This window comes from Calypte anna, chromosome 3 (genome assembly GCF_003957555.1).
Source record: "Calypte anna isolate BGI_N300 chromosome 3, bCalAnn1_v1.p, whole genome shotgun sequence".
Taxonomy (NCBI): domain Eukaryota; kingdom Metazoa; phylum Chordata; class Aves; order Apodiformes; family Trochilidae; genus Calypte; species Calypte anna.
Genome location: NC_044246.1, coordinates 53673238 through 53681283, shown reverse-complemented (window position 1 = coordinate 53681283; position 8046 = coordinate 53673238).

Genomic DNA, 8046 nt, shown 5'->3' with positions numbered 1-8046 from the left:
GAAATGAAAGATCATCTAACAGACTGTCAAGAAAACAGGAAAATGGCCTTTACTGAATTTGAGCACTACAGGAGGAAGAAGGGATTGTGAGCACTGAAGTCCTACTGGTAGAGACCTCAGGATGCTGGTGACTTACCATCCATTATATCCTTGCTCTACTCAAGGAAGACTGAAGCCACCAAACAGATGGACACTGGAACAGTGAACATAACAGAGGAGGATTTGTTTGTGTGTGTAACAAGCTTAACTGTATGATATTTTTCTGTGTTAGTGTAAACTATGAGTTTTAGTATTATTGCAGTTGTGCTAATAACTAATAATTTATAAATTTTAAATAAATTGAAAAGGTATTAATTGAACTCATCACTATTTTGGCTTTCTCTCCTAGCTCTAATATTCAACATGCCCAAGGAGTACAATTTCTTTTTAAGTGCCTGAACCCTGTGAATGGTACAGGCTGTGTTTGTTGTTCCTCCAAAACCAGGATTTTTTTCATAATTCGTTTCAATCGCAGAACTCTCTAGTTCTAGAATATGTGAAAATAAACATGAAAAACCTTGAAAACAATGTATAGAATCTGAGTGACACAGGCCAGGGAATTCTGCTTGTCACCTCAGCTGTCACTATGTCTTAGAAGCTGAATGAGCTGGCACATCCTCTGGTGCTGATCTAAATTTGCTGCTTTTCATTTATTCTCAGGCTATGCTGCAATAAAGGGGAAAATAAATCAAAATCATAACTTTGTTCTGATTATTTGGAGGCAGAAGAAGGAGGTCTGTCGCCCCTCACAGCCATGCTGTAAGTAGAAAAATCTCTCAAATGTTATGAGTTAAATTGCTAATTGAGTCACAGCAGTGTTTAATGAATTTGGAGGACTGTGTGTCAAGGGAGCCATAGAAGACCCATGACCTTTCCAGCGCTTCCTAAGGCTTTTACGGGTGCTGTGCATCTGGCAACAGCAGTATAAGTTCCTCTTCCTTCCCCTGTGAGGATTGACTTGTTTCAGAGCTGCTGCCCTCAGGGCAGAGGAGCAGATGGGTACTAAAACATGTCTGTATTTTGGGTGGTTACTATAGTTGAAAATCTGAAAAAAATCTGAAAAAATCTGAAGCTTCTGTTCAAGTCTCTTTTTTGTCTCTGGTGCTGACTGAGATGTGACTTGCATGGCCACCATGTGGGCATCTTATGCAGATAGCATCTTAAATAGACACAGCAAGGTCCCCCAGGTGTTCATCTGCTTGAGGTCAGGCTTGTGCAGGGCACTGAAGCTGCTGAGGAGCTCCTGCTCTGCTGTCCAGGGCTGCAAAATTTATCTCATTCCAGACTTCCAGTAGCTGAAGACACACTTATGATGGGGTTTCACATGGGACAAATGTTTTCCAGGCTGTGTCTCAGGGTTTCTTTTTCCATCCTGCCAGACGGTGTGTAGTCACTATGTCACTGCAATGACTATGTAGTGGTAAATACATGTTTTTGTAGATTGTATTTCAGCATAGTAACACTTGAGCATATTGCCAAAATACGAAGTTTATTTCTGCTTGTTGTTTTGTGCATGTTGGTGTTAATGCTCTGAGGCCACAGAGTGCTTGCTTTGTTCTTCATGAATTGTAGCAGCATACTTTATGATGTATTTGTTTTTTTAATTTTATATATAACTTAATTTGCTAACCTTAATTCACAGATTCTGGTTTCTCAGTTATCCATGGAAAAAACAGCAGAAAAGGCCTATTTTCTTGAAAAAGGCTTGGCTCTCACAATATGCTTTATTTCTTTACCTCCTTTCGAGGACAAAAATAATCAAATTCTTGAGAAGCCACAGGGAGAAACAATGGCATTTTCAATGACTAGGTTTTTCTTCTTTTAAGTAAAGGAACTATCAGAAGACTGGACATATATTAGCTGCTCAGCACTGCACCACTGGACTCTACATAGTCCTATTCTCATAAACTTATGGATTACATGAATCAGGGGTGTTGCAAAGTGCTCAAGGAACTTAGTGTTCCTTCTGTCCCTTCCCTGCTTTTGGAGATGAGCTGCTCTGAATCTTTCATATTAAAACATGCCTTCTGGTAACAGCCCAAGTGCTTTGACCCATTTTAGTGTACCTAACGTATTGCCATATAGGATTTCAAGTAACTCCTGTGAGTCTCTTTGTAGCTTCTTTATTCATTGCTGTCAGCAGTGTGGGGAAACTGGTTTGAAAAACTGCTGTAAACAAGCAAAAGCCAAGGTGAAGTAGGAAAAGAAACAGTAGGAAAGAAACAGAAAATATTAAAAATGCATTTTTACATTAACCTACTTTACAGTAGGTTATTGTGGGTTTATCAGTTAAGATAACATTTAATCTGTGGGGAAACCCACAAAACTAGTTTTCATGCAGTGGCTTTTTGTCTGTCCTGAGATATGGATGTTACTGAAGTGGTGGATTCCACTCTATGAAAAAAAACATGCTCTTTGGGTAGGTCTGTAAGCTGTACTCCAACTGAGTGGGCTGAACCATCTGTGAGGCATGTTTTCTCTGACCCTGGTGTCTCCTCCTAGTAACCTATGTATGTGTCTGTAATAAACAGCAATAGGCAGTGTCAGGTGCTTCAGATGAATTTGTAAGGAAAAGTAATACCCTCCCTTTGATGACATCCTAATCTCTAATTCGTAAAGTCTGTTTTGTACCTTAAAGAATTGGGCTTTATAATCTTTCTTGGTTTTGTTGTTGTTGTTTCATTAGCTGAATTAAGTATCAGAATAACTTGAAAGACTGTGGAATATGTGCTTAAAAATCCTGGACTCCTTTTGCCTTGAAGTGGTACCAAGCTCATGAGTTACAACTATTTCAGTGAATTTTAATATTCTCCCAGATGCTCTCTGGACATTGTAATGTTTCCCTTTATACATTCAGCTGAAACACAAGAGGACTGCAGTCTTTCCCCCACTGGCTTATCATTATGCCATGAATCAGGAAAGTCCAATTTTAAATGGTTTGGGGTTTTTTATTTTTTTGTGGAGTTTTTTAAGGATTGCCAAGCTGAAATGCGCTGAGTAGTGCTGCCTGCATTCTGAGTGTTCAGAATGTGCTAGGTTTGGTAAAAGACTATAATTTTCTGCTATAATTATACAGCTGGTAGGAATTATGTGGTATCTATATTTATATGAACTTTCCCAAGAATTACAAACAGTCCTAATTACCAATAAGTTATCAAAGATGAGAAACTGAACCTGATTCCATATTCCTATTTCTTGATTGTTAGAAGAAAATAGAAGAAGGAAAAGCTGATAATTGCTTCAGTGAAGATGAGAGATCACCATTGATTTGAAGATAAGAAACTAAAATTAGTGGAAAAATGCAGGAGGTGATCCTGATGGTAGTTCTGCGTGCCATGCCAGTTCTCGGAAAAAACCGAAACCAACCCATATTCAACAACCTGTTGTCCATATGATTTATTTCACTATTATATGTGAAAAAACCCTGATCTTTTTTTTCGAGTATAGCTTTGAAAAAGAAAATGTTTGTCAAATAAATGGATCATTTTTTTCTTTTATGTGCCTGAGAGTGGGAAAAAACCTCTGCAAAAACAACAACAAAAAAACAAACTGAAAATGAAAATTTTAATGAAAATACCTGCTAAATACCTGCTGAGAAGAAATTCTTCGAAATCCAGTTCTGAGAAACCCTTTGAAATAAGTGTGACTATGTACCTATGGAAAGAAAATACCTAAATACTTTAATGCCTTGCTCTATTTGTGATATGGAGAAAAATTACATAGCTTGAAAATTTGAAAGTACTAATGATGGCAAAAGAATAAATGGAATGGTATTGTGATTAGCAGCAGAGAAATCAGAGCTGCCATATTAAAAGAGGAAAGCAATGAAATAGGTGAGGTCACTCTTGGAGTTAGGAAAAAAAAGTCTTACATAACATCCTGTACATTAATTAGCAGTAATGAAAATAATTGTTCCCTCCAGCTTGAAACTGTGGCTAATTACAATTAAGTGTTCATTACTAGTGAACATAATTGGACCTTCACTATGTTTCATAAATATATGGCCTAAATTATGCAAGGAGGGAGGAAATATCCTATGTAGTGCTTTCCTGTCTGTCTCCTTTTCATCTACTTTGTTCATCTTCTTTCTTAGATGATCCCACTGTGTGTGCTAGACCTGATTATCAGGGCAATCACTTGCCAAGCCTTTGAAACATTTATGCTGTTTGTCCCTTGTGTCAGGCAGGATCAAGTAGACCCAGTTTTGCAGAGGATTTCAGGAACTGCAACCTTACTCAAGTTGTGCTTTATGCCTCTGATCCCAAATGCATAATTTAAGTAATAAGCTTTTGTAAAACAAGGGAAGAAGGCACTAAAAAAAGTGGGGTGGGAAGGAAAACCCCAAAGATATTATGCCTTTCTAAAAATATAATTTCCTTATAATAAAACATGCAGTACTTTAGCTGATATGGGATACTGTGTCTGCACTGGATTTGTGCAGATTTTTGTTTTCCACTGAGATCTGTAGAACAGCAACACAACAGTGCTTTTCATTACTTTCAGGCAGAAGTTGCAATGTTCTTTATTTTCATTTGAGGATAAAATACTGTTCACTCATTCTTTCCCACATCCTAATTTAGATGTATTTTGCATATTAAAATATAGTTCCTTCTAGCCTTGTCCCTTTTCTTTCTCTCTTAGACCTTTATTTTCATTGAGTTGTGTAACTAAAAATGTAGATATTACACTAGGAAGCAGTTACTAATATTTGGCTGTTTTGATGGATATCCAGAGGATATCTGTGTTTTAGTATGTTGCTATCAGAAGACTTTTGTCACCAGCTAGCAGACTGTTGAGGTGGGATGTCACCTTCATTGTCTGGTGGTTTGTTCTCGTCATTAGCTCTGGAAGAGCTGGAGATGACAGATTTGGGGACAGTTATGGCTGAACAAGGAGTGCAGTGATGCCTGCCTAGAGAGAAGGGATGGAGAATAGAGAGCTAATTGAGCATAAAAACAGCAATGGAAAAGGCAAACGGTGGTAGAAGGAGGCAGAGTGTAATGGCTGGAGATGAAAAGACCATTCAGCAAAGCAAGCAAATAAGCAAACAAAGGAAAGGCTGCAGGCAGCAATTCCCCTGGACTGAGCAAAATAAGCAAACCTGAGCCTGGTTAGTAGGTGGCAGGAAGTTGCAGAGATCCAGGGTTCAGCATGGCTTGCCCTTCTACTGCACTTAGTTAACTGAGAGATTAATGACTAATTTTGTCAAAAGAGATTTCTCACCTGTTTTCAGTCTCGACAGTATTGTTCTGGTAGCTACCTTGACATAGTGCAGATTCTTCATATTCTAATGACTTCGCTACTTTGCCTCACCTGCTCTCCCGATGTTTTGTGTAGTGCTGCTGCAGACTCTTAAACTGCTGTTGAATGTTGAGATGAAGTGGATTTTGCCACCTTAGAGTGCTTGTGGTTCCTCCCTGAGATAAGCACAGGTCAGCCCTATCTATTAAGTCTTTGGTATTGTGTAAAACCTTTCAAACTGAAATAAGACTAGTGATTGTGTTGCAGAGTAGTGATAGAGTAAGGACTGGTACAGAGATCTTCTAGTTTATAATATCCCTGTAGTGAAATGAGGCAACCAGGTGCCACTAATTGCCAGGGAGTGAGCATGAGCTTGTGTCAAGCCCACCTGTGCCTAATTAGGGTGGGCCCCCACTGCGCATGAGCAGGACCAGGGGGCCAATAAAAGGAGCTCATGCTCACTCCCTGGCAATTAGTGGCACCTGGTTGCCTCGTTTCACTACATATCCCTGTTTGGGAAAATACTTAATTTCACAGCTAAGCTTTAAGATGAAAGAATGGCATGTCCTCTACAGACTTCTTAAGAAGCATATCCTGAAATAAACCATCAAAAGCCATTCAAGTTGGAAGGAACCTTTGGAATTCTTTAGTGCAAACTAAAGCTCAAAGCAAGGTCAGCTGGACAGAGAGGTATTGCTGTTTGGGGCTTTATCCAGTTGGACCCTGAAAACATCTAGTGGTGGAGCCTGCACATCCCTGTGCAACCTATTATTTCTTGACTATCCCAGGGTAAGAAAGCTTTTACTAATGTTGAGGTGTAACTCACCTTGTTTCAGTTTTTTGCCTATTGCTTCTGATGACTCCCACAGTGCTGGGAAGGGCATGGCTCTGTGTTCTTTGTAAAGTTGTCAGAGATAGTAGCAGACTGCTATTCATTCTCCCCAGAGATAATACTTCTCTAAGCTGAATGAGTTCAACTCCCTCAGCCTTTCCTCACTGGGCAACTGCACCAGACACCAATCATTCTGGTGGCTCTCTGCTGAATTTGTTCCAACTTACTGAGTCTGAGTTGTAGGCCCCCAAATTGGATGCCATATTCTAGATGTGGTATAGCAGTCACTGCTCTTGATGTACCAGCTGTGCAGCTCATTGTTACTGCTGCCTAGGATGCTCTTGGCCTTCATTGCTGCCAGGGGTTCTTGCTGACGTACCACCAGGTCAGTGTCTGCTCAGACCTTATTTTCCTTCTCCACAGTGCCTTGTGAGGTGTTCCTCCTTCCCAGGCATGGGACTTGGCATTGGTCCTTGTTGAATTTCCCTGTTGTCTCATTCTACTGTCCTCTGCCTCTGGACAGCAGCCCTGCCCTTGAGTGTATCTATCAACTGCTTTCCCTGACACCACTGCCACCAAATTGGTGCCTTGTTCAAGCTTGATGAGAGGGGCCTCCATAGCTTCCTTCCTCTAGGTCACAGATGAAGATGCAAAGGAGGACAGATCCCAGGATAGGTTCCAGGAGTATTCTTCTTGCTACCTCCTGGTAGAGTATGACCCATGGATCTCTGCCCTCTGAGACTGTCTTTTTAACCCATTTTCAATCCGTGTGTTTTTCTGTGCATCCAATGCAAAGTACAAACTTTGAAAATGTTTTATGGGAGAGGGTCAAGAGCTAAATCTGATGTAAATGGCATGCATTGCTCTCTCCTTGTCCTCAAATCCATTAATTTTCACCCAGTATACAAACAGGTTGATCATGCTTAATTTATCCTGGGTAAATGCAACAGTGCTACTTATACCAAGCAAATAAATGAAAGCACTGGCATATTCTTTGAGCCAGTTATTATCTTGTTACCATTCATAAGCAATTATTTTCCTGCTAGCTGTTGTACATTTTTGGAAGTTCTTGGGAATCTAAGATGACCAAAAAGGGGATCCTGAATTTTTCTGTCCTGGGAAAAACACAGCAGAATCTTTTGTTTATTCAGTCTCTGTTTGACAGCTCTCTAGGCCTCACACAGGTGTATGTGGAATATAATGCAAAATGCATGTTTGTCTAGCTGGTTTAATCCCCATCATCCAAATACTCAGAGAAGGTTGGCTTAATAAAAAAATAATTCTGCAGACTGATGCTGTTCTGGGGTTTTGTGTGGTTTGAGCCTGGCACTGTGCTGATGGCTGCATTTCTGGTGCTCCTTGTGAATTCAGTGAAGTTCAGTGAAATCCCGTAATTCCTCATGGATTTAAACCAGAGCAGTGGTTAGTTTTCTTTGGGAGGCTGACCTCTAGTGTTTCCGCATGACAAGCTCAAGGGAAAAGGAGCAGCAGAGGAACAAATGTTCTATGGAATGATGCCCAAAATGTGTCTGCACTGAGTGGCATTTCATGAGACTGCAAGATACTTAATTTATTTAATAATAAAAGGAGTGTTGCTATGGTATCTTGAGGTGTGTTTATAATGCTATGGCCACATAAGGATTCCATGATATTTTTAATCTTTCCTTTAATTACTGCGTTCAATTGTCTGAAGTTCCAGGAGCCTCTTACTTTTTTTGATTATACAGTATTCTTTGAGACTGAAATATTAATCGAAGCAAGAACTATTTCTGTCTTTCCTGAGAAGAAATCAAATAATCTCTGAAGCCCCAGCTATAGGCAAGATTTGATTAAAAGTATCATGGAGGTCACTGGAACAGCCAGTGCTGAAACACAGTTATTTTTTATAAATGAAAAGCATGAGCTTAGTCTTAGAAGCAAGACAGACGTATCTA